Raw genomic sequence first — 12,903 nt, 5'->3', positions numbered from 1 at the left:
TGAATCCCTCCTGCATGAGATGTTTCCAACAACTTGAGGTGGCAATTGGACAATTCATTATTCTCATTTCTATGACAGTTCTTCTCAGGAGGTTCCAAAGGCCCTCTATCTTGTAACCCAAGTCATCCCTGTATTGCCATTTATTGAAAATCTTTTTCCAGTTTTTCTTTGAAGCCATTATTTTGAACAGGTGGTTGTTATGATTAATATACACATTTTACAATATTAAACCAGAAAATTCACATCCTCATAAGATACCGAGACTTCTTCCAAGAGAAAAAATCTCTTAATCAATTCAGTGATTGAAACCTGCCAATAGAATCTTTCACTTGGAATCATTCTGACAAGTACTTCAGGTTGCATTTATGTCTTAATTGTAACCTTGTAAAAGCTTGGCACGGCAAAGTCTAAATTCATGCAAAACGTGCCCCTTTTTTTGAGTCTTACCAGTCCCAAATTTAAGCCTTCTCCACAGAAAGTTTTTTTCAGGATTAAGTATCCTCTGGGTTAACCTAATCAAGGTTTCACTTCAGCCTGGGTCCAGTTTTGAGGAACTCTCCTCCCCACTGCCCTTCTATAGCACCCACTCTCCTGCCCTTTCCTAAAAGGAAAGAACTTAACATATGAAACTGGAAACCAGACTGAAATAAGGAAATAGTTTTCTATAGCAGTTAAACCTCAAGCATTTGGGACATAATCTACTTTTAATCTTCCGCTCAAAAGTAGAATCTAGAAAGCAAATTAAGTCATTTTGTAAGAAAATAATTTCATCTACTTTAACCGTCTAATCTGTTTTTAAAAAAATCATTACCTAAAACGGGTTCAATTACTAGTAAACCAAAGAGAACAGTCGAGTAGTCTCAATGTTCATATCACGTGAGGAAAATCAAGGTGAGTAGCCGTAAACACTAGTCAGAGCAAGTATATAGGACACGTGTCCAGAAGCACACCGCTCCTTTGCTTTCTATCTTTATGCCATTCTCAGTACCACCCAACTGCTTCAGGCAGAATCATTTCAAAATGTAGTCTTAAGCAACACAGTGGAGAACCAAACATATATATGTTTACTATTAATACCATAGAACCTAGGGTATATAGTAGGGAAACTCTAAAAGATTGGAGTAAAATGATGACGCTGAATTCTCACTCCTACAAACTTCTGAAAATGCAAGAACCAAGAGGAAGATAATAAATCTTTAAAATTTGATTCATGTTTAGAATACATTCAAAAAGACTCTTGATCTGATGAATGTAACTATAGCCTGGTCAAGTAAAGCCTGGCAGGGCTAGGCTAGCAGCTTTGTTTTTGCCTGCGTATTGCTTTATTTGACAAATATTCAAAAGTTAATAACGAATTGTGAAATTTCTGATTCTCCATTCTCCCCGTATGTGATAATTAAGTCAAAGAGGCCAATGGTATGTATATCAGAACAGCGTGAAAGGTTAGGTAGACAAGAACGAATTCAAAAACCCAAACTATCTCCCCATTTTTCTTCCTTCTCCTGTTTCACTCTCAGACCGGCTTGGTTTTACTTCCCCCCAAGATTTCAGATCTTCAATCTTACAAAGATGACTGCTTCAATTAATAGCAAAACAAACTCCCACAAAGTGCTGTCTTTATTTTCTCAGCTGGGCATCTCGGTCTGTCTGGTAGTTGTGCTTAATGCCACTGACAACCTTTCACCTTTCAGAATCAGCACCTGCAATTCGCAAACGCGCCTGGTGTAATTCATGGCCATCCTACTTGCAAGTTGGCTCTAAACTGCAGAAACCCCTTCACATTTGTGGTGTCAACCTAGTATACAACTCTCTCCTCCCCATCAAAATTCATGTAACTCTAGCATGAAAGCTTTTAAAGAATACATCTTTCATCTACATTCCTGCTAAAGAAAACTGAATGAGTGAATCGTTAAAATATCACTAGAAAAAAAGCATGTGATTTTTAGCTCAAATCAGTAATGGCCTATTAAGTAAGTACCCTTGAGGACAGTATCTTTCTGTCACTGTGACAAACCTCAGGAAAGCAGCCACATCCCAAATGCTTTGGGAGAGTAACCAGAAGAGCAGCTGAAATTTACCTAAATAAAAAATGAGTCATTTATTTTTAAAATTCCACTTCCATTTATTTTAACTGATCTCTTAAATATCCAGTGACTGGCAATTCATCAGCTGTCATAAATGCTCAGCCCTACACTTGTATACAGATGCAATTTTTAACTTTAAACAGCAACTAACCCTCTGCTCAGTGTTACCTACTGAGGCAAATTACTACAGGAAGACTCCCTCCTGTCTTGGAGAACATTTAAATGAGGTGCCTGTCATGAACATTTCCTCAATCTCACTTCAATAATTCTCAATCTCAAAAGTCACCTGTGCCTCAGGACAGCGCAATCATGTGTTTTCAAGGGTGAAAAAATGTGTTTATTTTACGGAAAAGGATTCATCACCACAGGAAACATGATGGGGCTGACTGCATATGATTTTTCTGCTTTTCCAGAAGCTAACGTTTTAAAAATCTTTTTATAAACTATTTATTTCACACTAAATATAACAGAATCGGAAAGAAGGTGGTTGACTAAGGAAGAAAAGGGCTAAAGAGAGGGGGAAAATATGATTTCAAAATTGGGACCCCAATGTAAGTTTACGGGACAGTCATTAGAAAGATTACAGAAAACCACCTACCTTTGTTAGGTATTTGGAGTAGCCCACTTCAGAAATTTACATCATTCACTGCCCGGCAGCAGTTGACTCAACTAGGAGGTAACCTACAACATCTTCTCTGCCTTTTTAATGTAAAACCAAAACGAGGAGTGTCCAGCTACTCCCCACCGCGCCGCTTAAAGCAACAGATCGTTTTAGGCTTAGCTCTCTGGCTCTGGGAATTCCAGTTGGTCAGAATTTCTTAACCTTGGAAACCTGCAGGGAAGCTCTCCACCAGGAAAACTCCCCAAACCCTGGCTTCTCCCTGTCCCAAGCTGCACATTCCAAAGTATGAAGCAGGAGCGATAACCAGAAGGCAGCTCTCGGGGGGCTAAATTCCTGCCTGAAGCGAGAACTTGAAAGTGCGGCGAATCCACTTGCAGAGCCGGCGCCGGGTCCACACCCGCAGAGAACAGCCGCCCGGGAGCCCGGCTGGTCCGGCGCTGCGCACCGGGAGCGCTTGGTGTCGGGTCTCCGAGCTCTTCCCCGTTCCCTCCCTTCCTCCTCCTGCTGCCCTCCCCCTGCCGAGGCCATTCGCCTCACAGTAGCAAGGTTGTCTCTCGTATACTCCCTTCCCTTAAACTCACCAAACCAGATTTTTACTCCCAACACCAGCAACTTCCCGTAAATCTGCACTGAAATTTTATCCTGCTCGCTGAGCCTCCGCTGGCTAAAGGCCAGTGCAGCATTCCTGTTGTTTTAGGAGCGCAGATACCTTTGCTGAAGGTTAAAAAAATCTGCCTTGATGGTAGAGATTTGAGGACTCCATCAGATACACTTCTCCTCGCTCAAAAAGTCCCATCCATTTCAGACATCTGGAAATAACCGCAGAGGTGGTACCTGCCCCACCTGAGGCCATTTGCCCGAGTCAGACGGCCAGCCCCCTTTGGGCTGTTCAGAGAAACCAACCCAGAACCATGTTTGAGGACTAAGGAACTTGGTGTTGAATTATAAACTGATCAGTACCACCCCACCCCCACTCCTCCCCCAAGGAAAGAAGTCATTGAACCTGGTACGATCACAGCGAGCACCGCGGCGGGCCTGATGGAAGGGGGGGACCTCCCAGAGCGTCCTCACCTGAAGCCGAGCATTGCTTGGCGAGCGCAGAAAGGAACGTCACGCGGACGAAGCCCTGACCTTTCCCGGGGCCTTCGCAGCAGGGCCTGGGGCCTGGGCGCTGCTCTTTCAGAAGTGGCTCATTTTAATGCGCTCTGACCTAAAGTTACAGCTGGTTTCTAGAAAAGGGAACAAAAAAACACTGCATTTAGAAACAGCAGCCAAGCCCTCCCTCGACCTTGCCTGATCTCTGGGGAGTTGGCTCTAAACCCCCACCCTATCCTCATCCCAAAAAACCCAGAAGCCCACAATCCGCGCCCCACCCCCTTCGCATTACCTGTTTATACTGAAGTTAAGAAGCCTCACGCATTTCAATAGAGCGCTAAACCTGTTTGTAGGCGCGTAATCGGCCAACAGGAATCGAATTCTGTGACTAAACAAAACTAGAAGAGGAAGCAGAAACCACCGGGAACCTAAAACGGAGTTGTGATTTCGGGTTGCAATGTCATTCAACTGAAAAAAAAAAAAAATACTGTTTCTCATTGGGCTACTTTAGTGCAAGAATATTCCAAACATGATTTTTGGTAGTTAAATGAGTTAATACACGCAAAGGGCTTAGAACAGTGCCTGACACATGGTGTTAGCTGCGCTATTATTATTTTTATTTGTGTTTGTATTTTTATTACGGCTTTTTCTCTGAGGAGGAGAAGGTGTGGCCAGAGTTAGAAGTGGGTTCTAGACCCAGCACTGCCACTCACTAGCTGGAGAGCCATGAACAAGTCATTTGACCCCACCGGGTCTCAGTTTCTGGAAGATTCTAAAGATGAGATTTTGCAGTTTACATTCCTTGTGGACAGTCTTGAATACAACGGGAAATAAAGTCCTTGTGATGAAAAGGGTGTCCAACTGATTTTCGTCTCACTTAAAAGTTGCATGACTGACAAGATACATGGAGATAAATTGGCTTGTACATTCCAAGAATTGTTCGCTAATGGAAAGGAAACCCAGGACCTAGCCATCAACTGTTCATGTCTGCTTAATTCTAATTTGGATTTAGGCACTTGAGCTACTGTCTGACCCTGGGAAGTTACTTTACTCTATTTAGTCAAAAGCTGAAACTTGACAAATAGTGGTCATTGGCGTTTGAAAAGTAATGTGAAATACCAAAAAATAAAAAAAAAGTTGCCATCGAATTGATTCTGACTCATAGCTACCCTATAGGACAGAGTAGAACTGCCCATAGGGTTTCCAAGGAGCGCCCGGTGGATTCAAACTGCTGACCTTTTAGTTAGCAGCTGAGCTCTTAACCTCTATGCCACCAGGGTTGCCAGTGTGAAATAGTCAGGGGAAAATCATTTTAAAACTCATAAATATTGAAGAGTGGTTACTGAAGGCTAAAATGTGATCAGTGCCCCCACCCTTTTCTCTCCATTTAACTTCACCTTTAAAAAAGAAGTCATAATCCCTTCTACTATGAATGAGGCCGTTTCTACTTTACGAAGTAATTTCACTGACCTTATCTTATCTGATCCTTACAATTGGATCCTATGAAGTATTTTATCCCCATTTTGCAGATGAAGACCCTGAAGTCACAAAGGCTAAGTAGTTTTGTCCAAGATTTCATAGTTGAGTGAGTGGTGATGTGAGGACTAGTTCCCAGCTTTTGTGAAATTTACATTTCAATTTAAAATAGTCTTTGTCACCTTTTGTTGTTGTTAGGTGCCAACAAGCCGGCTCCCACTCATAGTGAGCCCATGTGTAAGAGAACAAAACATTGCCTGGTCCTGTGCCATCCTCATTGCTACGTTTGAACCCATTGTTGCAGCCACTGTGGCAATCCATCTTGTGGAGGGTCCGGACCCTCTACTTTACCAAGCCTGATGTCCTTCTCCAGGAACTGCTTCCTCCTGATAACTTGTCCAAAGTATGTAAGACGAAGTCTCGCCATTCTTGCTTCTAAGGAGCATTCTGGCTGTAATTCTTCCATGGCTTGGGTCAGGCACAACTTAGTTCTCAAAAAATTTTAAAACCAGAACCTAGTCTGAAACATTTTAGTTTTCTGATCCCTTAAAACCAAGCTTCTTTGATCTTTTATCTTTCCTATGGGGCAAGATTTAACACAGATCAATTATAAACATTTTCTGATTATAGATTCATTCCTTGTCAGTACAAGCCAGAGTGAAGTATGAACAACAGCAGGTCTCAGCGGTAGTGAGAATACTTCTAGGCTATCCCCCCAGAAGTAAGGGTCAACACTCTGGGCATAAGAAGGACTCTATAACCTCAAGACAACTTGAAAATCCCAGCTTTACTTTAGCCTGGATTTTTCTTTTCTTTTCCAGAAGTATCTGGATTGTGGCCTCAAGAGCCTCTCGATGTCAGAGGCCCTCAAGCTAAAGGATTCAAGAGAAGTCATTCTCAGGCTCATAGATTTTTCCACCTCAGAACAGGTTTTTCTGTGGGAAGGACTGGACTGACAGCTGGGGAATAATGACAGGGAATGATATAATGAGTTTGGAAGTGTGGAGGTCAGTGACTTCAGGTGCACTGGAGCTGGAGTCAGGGAAGACATCCCTGGAGGAGGCACAGGCCCCAGGAAGCAAGTCCTCGAAGCAGTTTGGAGTCAGTCCCTATTTCTCCAACGTTGCCTAGCATCTCTGCTTCCTCTTTCTCAGTTTTACCCACAAGCACCTATTAAACTCACCCACTGTCATCGAGTCAATTCTAACTCACAGCGACCCTATGGGATAGAGTAGAACTGCCCCCATAGAGTTTCCAAGGCTGTAAATCTTTACAGAAGCAGACTGCCACATCTTTCTCCTGTGGAGCAGCTGGTGGGTTCGGACTGCTGACCTTTTGGTTAGCAGTCAAGAGCTTAACTACTGTGCTGCTAGTACTGCTTCCCAGCACCTATTAAATGGGTATAATTCTTGTTCCTAGCTCCTTCCCACTGCCCTCCCCAGGAATATGGCAAAAATCAAACCGATTTTAAAAGTGGCAGGCTATGGAGAAAGAAATTTGAGCTTTTATTATTTCTACATGGTGGCTGACCTTGATACTTGTTGTTTATTATTATTATTCTTTTCATTCTCAGGCAAACACCATAATTTGGGGGCTATTTCAGTTGTTCAGACTCCGGCTTTTCATTTTCTGCTTCCTTCTTGATCTTTTACCTATAAGGTGGTGGAGTCAGTGCAAAAAGAGTGGAGATTGGTTTCCCATAGGTTTGAGTTTGAATTTCAATTTTACCTCTTAGTTATGTTTTCTTCTTACTTATGGGCAAATTACTAACCTCCCTAAACTTCAGCTTCTTCATTTATAAAATGTAAGGGTTAAATAAGAAATCAATCTCAGCACAATTCTTGCCATATAGAAGGTACACAAGAAATGGCATTTCCTTTACACCTGGAAAAAACCTACTCCGTGGCTTTAGAAGACTTGTCTTCCTCACTAAACACCTGAAAAGATGCTCAACATCGTTAGCTATTAGACAGATGCAAGTCAAAACCACAATGAGATACCATTTCATTCCCCCTAGGATGGCTAAAATGGAAAAAAAAACAAAACAAAAAACAGCAAACAACAAACATTGGTGAGAATGTGAGGAAATTGGAACTCTTAACCATTGCTGGTGGGAATGCAAAATGGTACAGCCGTCGTGGAAAACAGTGTGGTGGTTCCTCAAAAAACTAAAAATAGAACTGCCATAACCAAAAACCAAACCCTTTGCCATCGAGTCGATTCCAACTCATAGTGACACTGTGAGGCCAGAATAGCGACTTGTGGATTTGAACTGCCGACCTTTTGGTTAGCAGTTGTAGCACTTAACCACGGGGCCACCAGAGCTCTAGAAATTTGGAGCATTTCCAATTATACATTAGCACCATTGATTGTCACAGCTGTGGGAGGTAGGTATGGGTAAGGCACAAATCTCATTTATATTACCCCATTGCTCAGATTAGGAAATTGAGATTCTAGCGGTTGCTCCTAGTTGCTAGTAAGTAGCAGAGCCTTTTTTTTTTTTTTTTATTGCTTTTTATTATTCAACACTACTGGGACCATTTGCTACTGTAGTCTTATACCCAGCTAAGGAGCAGAATCAAGGAGTTCCAAACCATTCTTTTAGTGAGGACTTGTAGGGACAGGGCCAGGAGATTCTGGCCAGAGTTTTTCTGCACACTACTCAGTTTGCAGGCACGAAAAACCACAAATAACCCCATCAAAGACCTGTGCTGTGTGAAAAGTGAGGTGTGCTGACCCTACGGATTACGCTTTCAACTCTACAACAAGCAGAATGACGGAGAAATAAAGAGCTTGGGCTCGAAGTCAGGGAGATAGAAGTTTGTATGCTGGCAGTTACATGACAAGTTACCTAACTGTCCAAGCCACAATTTCCTGCTGACAATACCTAACTGTAAGGTCGTTGCCAGGATTAAATGAGATGATATACATAAAAGCACCTAGCACAGTGCTCAACACACTATACGTTTTCCATAAATGTTATTTTTCTTAAAGTACTAAAATGATACTTGTGAGGCCTAAATGAGGCAATAAATGCAAAGAGCTTAGAACAATCCCTGGCACATGGTAGTCCGTGTATAACTGTTTGCTATTATTGTTGTTATTATTATTTCTCCATGTGACAATGCCTCATAACAGTGATGAGGTCATGATAAGTAAGCAATGGACTTTTTGTGGGGGTCTGTTATTTATTTCTTTTATTTTATTATTATTATTATTGTACTTTAGATGAAGGTTTACAGAACAAACTAGTTTCTCACTAAACAATTAGTACACATATTGTTTTGTGACGTTGGTTACAAGCCTCACGACATGTCAACACTCTCCCTTCTCGACCTTGGCTCCCAATCACCAGCTTTCCTGTTCCCTCCTGCCTTCTATGTTATTTATTTCTTATGGAAGATGACCATCTTAGGTACCATCCTAGATGTGAATAATGGTAATATCTTCTTGTGATTTTGATTTCTACCTGTTTCCCTCATTCCCCTTCATTTTACCTGAAACAGAAATAATTACTAGTTGGGATAAAATCACTGGCCTGAAGCCAAGTTTTCTGCTGAGGCTGGTGGCATTTTTCCTAACACACATTATTCAGATGATAAACCATATTTTATTCCAGAACATGCAACCTGACCCAGAGAAATCGCTCACCCCTACAGTTTCCACAGTCTCCCCTTCTCCATATGGTGGCAAAGAATATTGAATACACCACGGACGGCCAAAAGAACAAACAAGTCAGTGGTAGAAGAAATACAACCAGAATGCTCCTTAGAAGTGAGAATGGCAAGTCTTTGACTCCCTTATTTTGGACACATCATCAGGAAAGACCAATTGCTAGAAAAGGATATGATGTTTAGTAAAGTGGAGGGTCAGTGAAAACAAGAGAAACCCTCAATGGGAAGGATTGACACAGTAGCCACAACAATGAACTCATACATAATAAATATCATGAAGACGACAGAGAACTGTTATACCTAAGGTCACCATGAGTTCAAATCAACAGCTACCCACAGAAGCCTTCTTAAAAATCGTTTTTTTTATGGTAAATGTCCACTGGATAGAATATGTGCAAATTTAAGACCTGTTATTCCAGGGCACTCTTTAATCCAAATGATTTAGGACAGCAGCTAACCCTAGAGCCCAGTTGTCAGCCACAGGTGGAAGATGAGGGCCATTCAGAACTCTTAGAAGGAAGTCTGGGTTTACCCTCTCCACACCACACCATAGGAGGGCCCTAACTGAATTTTAAAAATGTACTGACTTTACAGAAAAGGGAATTAAGGATAGCAGGGGTTCACTTCGAACATTAATTTCAGAAGCCAAATCCTTCATTTTGAGAAAGGCCTTCAATTCAAGGAGTCCCTTGACCTTCGTTCTTCCTGCACAAATAGCTCTGCCAAAGCCCGCCTGATTAGACTGAAGGCTTCCCTGCAGCCTCCACCTGCCTGCTGAGACGGAGGGAGGGCTAATGTAAATTATGAGCCCTTAAAGGCCCACTGAAGACCAAGAAATGGTTTTGTTATGGCAACAAATGCTGTTAATTCCTTTATATCCCTTTAAGACTTATTCCCCACCAGAAAAGATTTCCAGATTTCTTTTTATTTTATAATGGAAAACAGCCTCACGTAAGAAGCTCAATCATTCAGCAATAACTTATCAAAAAAGATTGCCAACATAAAATTGCTAACATTTATTAAGTGCTTACTAGAGTATTTGCCAAACACTATGTTAAGCACTTCACATGTATTAATTATTGAGTCCTGTTGATATCCCCATTTTATAGATGAAGAGACCAATGCACAGAGCAGGTAAATGATACTGTTGCAGTCCCGTAACTAGAAAGTGACAGAGTTGGGGTTTAACCCAGGCAGTCTGGCTTCAGAGCCTGTCATCTCAACCACTACACTCTACAGCCTTGCAAAAGACTCCATATGCATCTACGATTGTACTATACATTTGTGTATTTCAGTTGCGGCATTGCCGGTGTCGAGTGAATGAGGATATGCATTTAAACATTATGATCTTAATATTTTAGAGATGTGTGTCAAGGGAGGTGGGATCTAGCCCATCTGAGATCCGAGGTTTAGCAAGACTGGACAAATAGTGGTCACTGGCACTTGAAAAACAGTGTGAAATAGTCAAGGGTAAATCTCTGTAAAACTCATAGATATTTAAGTAATTCAGAAATCCAAACCTATTGTCTTCAAGTTGATTCTGACTCATAGTGACCCTATAGGGCAGAGTAGAACCGCCCTATAGGGCTTTCAAGGCTGTAATCTTTACAGAAGCAGGCTGCCACATCTTTCTCCCGCGTAGTGGCTGGTAGGTTCGAACCTCTGACTTTTTGGTTAGCAGCTGAGCGCCTAACCACAGTGCCACCAGGGCTCCTAAACAGTGATTACTGAAGGCTAAAATGTGACCAGTGCCTCCACCCTTTTTCTTCCATTTGACTTCAATTTAAAGAAAGAAGTCACAATCCATTACATTAGTGAGGCCCTTTCTATTTTACAAAGCAATTTCACTCACTTTTATCTTAGCTGGCCCTTACAAATGGTTTCTATGAAGTATTTTATCCCCATTTTACAGATGAAGACACTGAGGTCACAGAGGCTAAGTAATTTGCCCAAGGTTTCACAGCTGACTGGTGAGGCCAGGACTAGTTCCGAGCTTCTGTTAAATCTAAAAGCAGCCACCTTAAGGAAAAATGAGTTTCTAAAACTAGTACCTATGAGCTAATTTGCAATGCATAGTACAGCAAAGGATTCTGAAACGTTTTAGTTTTCTGATCCCTTTAAACCGAACTTCTTTAATCTTTTATCTTTCCTGTGGGGCAAGATTTAACCCAGATCAATTGAACATTTTCTGATTTTAGATGCATTCCTCGTCATCACAAGCCAAACTGAACTATAAAGGACAGCAGGTTTCAGTGGCAGTGAGAATACGCCTGGGCTCTCCTGCCAGAACAGTCGGTTAACACTTCTAGGCATGAGGTAGGACATATGAGAATGAATAAGTTTGTTTTCAAACATAGGGTTAAGGTTTTAATCTGACGTATACTGTAAGAGATGAGTATTTCACAAGACAGACAGAGTTAATTTTGGAGGTGGCCAAATTTACTGACCATAAAAGCCACATAAAAATAATGTGTACAGTCTCACCTTTGCTTCTATTGTTTCCTCGCTTGGAATCCATCTCTCCATCACCACTAGAAGCATAGTAGTTAAGGACACAGAGTCTGGAGCCAGAAGTCTGAGTCTGAATCCTGTCTCTGCTTATTTACTGTGTGATCATGGGCAAAGAACTTGACCGTTTAAGACCTCGTCAGTACTCACCTCACAAGAGTGTATGAGGATTCCATGTGTTACGATAAGGGGTGTGTTGAGAATAGCACCAGACCAATTACAAGCCCCAAGTAAGCATTTACTGGTATGATTATTCATCCAATCATCCAGTCTTTCATTCAAGAAATATTTTTGAAGCCCTTACTATGTGTCACGTTCTGTGCTGAAGATAGAAACATAGACGAAATATGGTCCCCATTCTCAAGGAACCCATATTTTAATGGAGAAGGAGAAGAAGCCAGTCAATGGCCATAAAGTGTGGAAGCCCAGGATGCTGTGAGAATACACAAGGAAAGAGTAAACTTACACTCAAGGGGCCAGTCTGGGGGAGAGGACATTAGATCTGAGAGGCTTGAAGGTTGCCTAGGAATTAGGCAGGTAAGAAGAGGAGACTTTTGTTTTAGGTGAGTGAAAATTACCAAGGAGCAAGAGAGATGGTGAATTCAGGGGTGTAAGGGAAAGGAGTCCTGTATGGCTAAAGGGTTAGATAGCAGTGGTGTGAGATGAAATTGAGAGAGAGTCAGAGGCTGGATCATAAGGAGCATTGTCTGTCATGCCAGGAGTTCAGAGGGTGTAAATCAGGAATGGTGAGATCAGATTGACATATCTGTTAGAGTCCAGGGTAGTGGCAAAGTAGATGAAGAAGAGAGGCTACAAGATGTATTTAGGGGGTAAGAGTTATGGAGCTTAATGAACAGATACCGGGGTGAGATACCTGTCGACTCTGACTCATAGTGACCCTATAGGACAGAGTAAAACTGCCCCGTAGGGTTTCCAAGGAGTGGCTGGTGGATTTGAACTGCTGATTTTTGGTTAGCAGCCATTTGGAGTAGGAATGATCATTCATTTCATAAATATTCATTGAGCACCTACTACGTGCCAAGCACTATCAACCAAAACTAACCATGTCAGTTGATGTCAGTTATGACTCATGGCAACCCCATGTGTGTCAGAGTAGAATTAAACTCCATAGGGGTTTTCAATGACGGCGACATCTTGGAAGTAGATCGTCAGGCCTTTCTTCTGAGGCTCCTCTGGGTGGCTTTGAACCTCCAATCTTTTGTTTAGCAGCCAAAGGTTTACTGTTTATGCCACCCGCGGACTCCAGAGCACTACCTACCAAAACCCAAAACCCATTGCCATCAAGTAGAATTTCAACTCATAGCAACCCTATAGAATAGACTAGAACTACCCCTTGGGTTTCCAAGGCTGTAAATCTTTACGAAAGCAGACTGCCATATTTTTCTCCCTTGGAGTGGCTGTTGGGTTCAAACTGCCGACCTTT

General features: G+C 41.9%; 1 protein-coding gene across 3 annotated transcripts in view; it reads right to left on the bottom strand.

The window, feature by feature from the left end:
* The window catches only part of RBM47 (RNA binding motif protein 47), a 187,329-nt gene extending 183,114 nt beyond the window's left edge, over positions 1-4,215 (bottom strand). For all 3 annotated transcript variants that reach the window (XM_023738921.1, XM_023738923.1, XM_023738922.1), the window contains exons 1-2: positions 4,094-4,215; positions 3,778-3,935 (exon numbers count right to left, since the gene is read on the bottom strand). The gene's annotated coding sequence lies outside the window, so the exon portion shown is untranslated. The remainder of the gene's footprint in view (positions 1-3,777; positions 3,936-4,093) is intronic.
* Positions 4,216-12,903: the final 8,688 nt, after the last annotated feature.

This window comes from Trichechus manatus, unplaced genomic scaffold, assembly GCF_000243295.1.
Source record: "Trichechus manatus latirostris isolate Lorelei unplaced genomic scaffold, TriManLat1.0 scaffold00126, whole genome shotgun sequence".
NCBI classification, from domain to species: Eukaryota; Metazoa; Chordata; class Mammalia; order Sirenia; family Trichechidae; genus Trichechus; species Trichechus manatus.
Note: the sequence above shows the minus strand (reverse complement) of the source record. Positions and strands in the feature narration are given on the sequence as shown.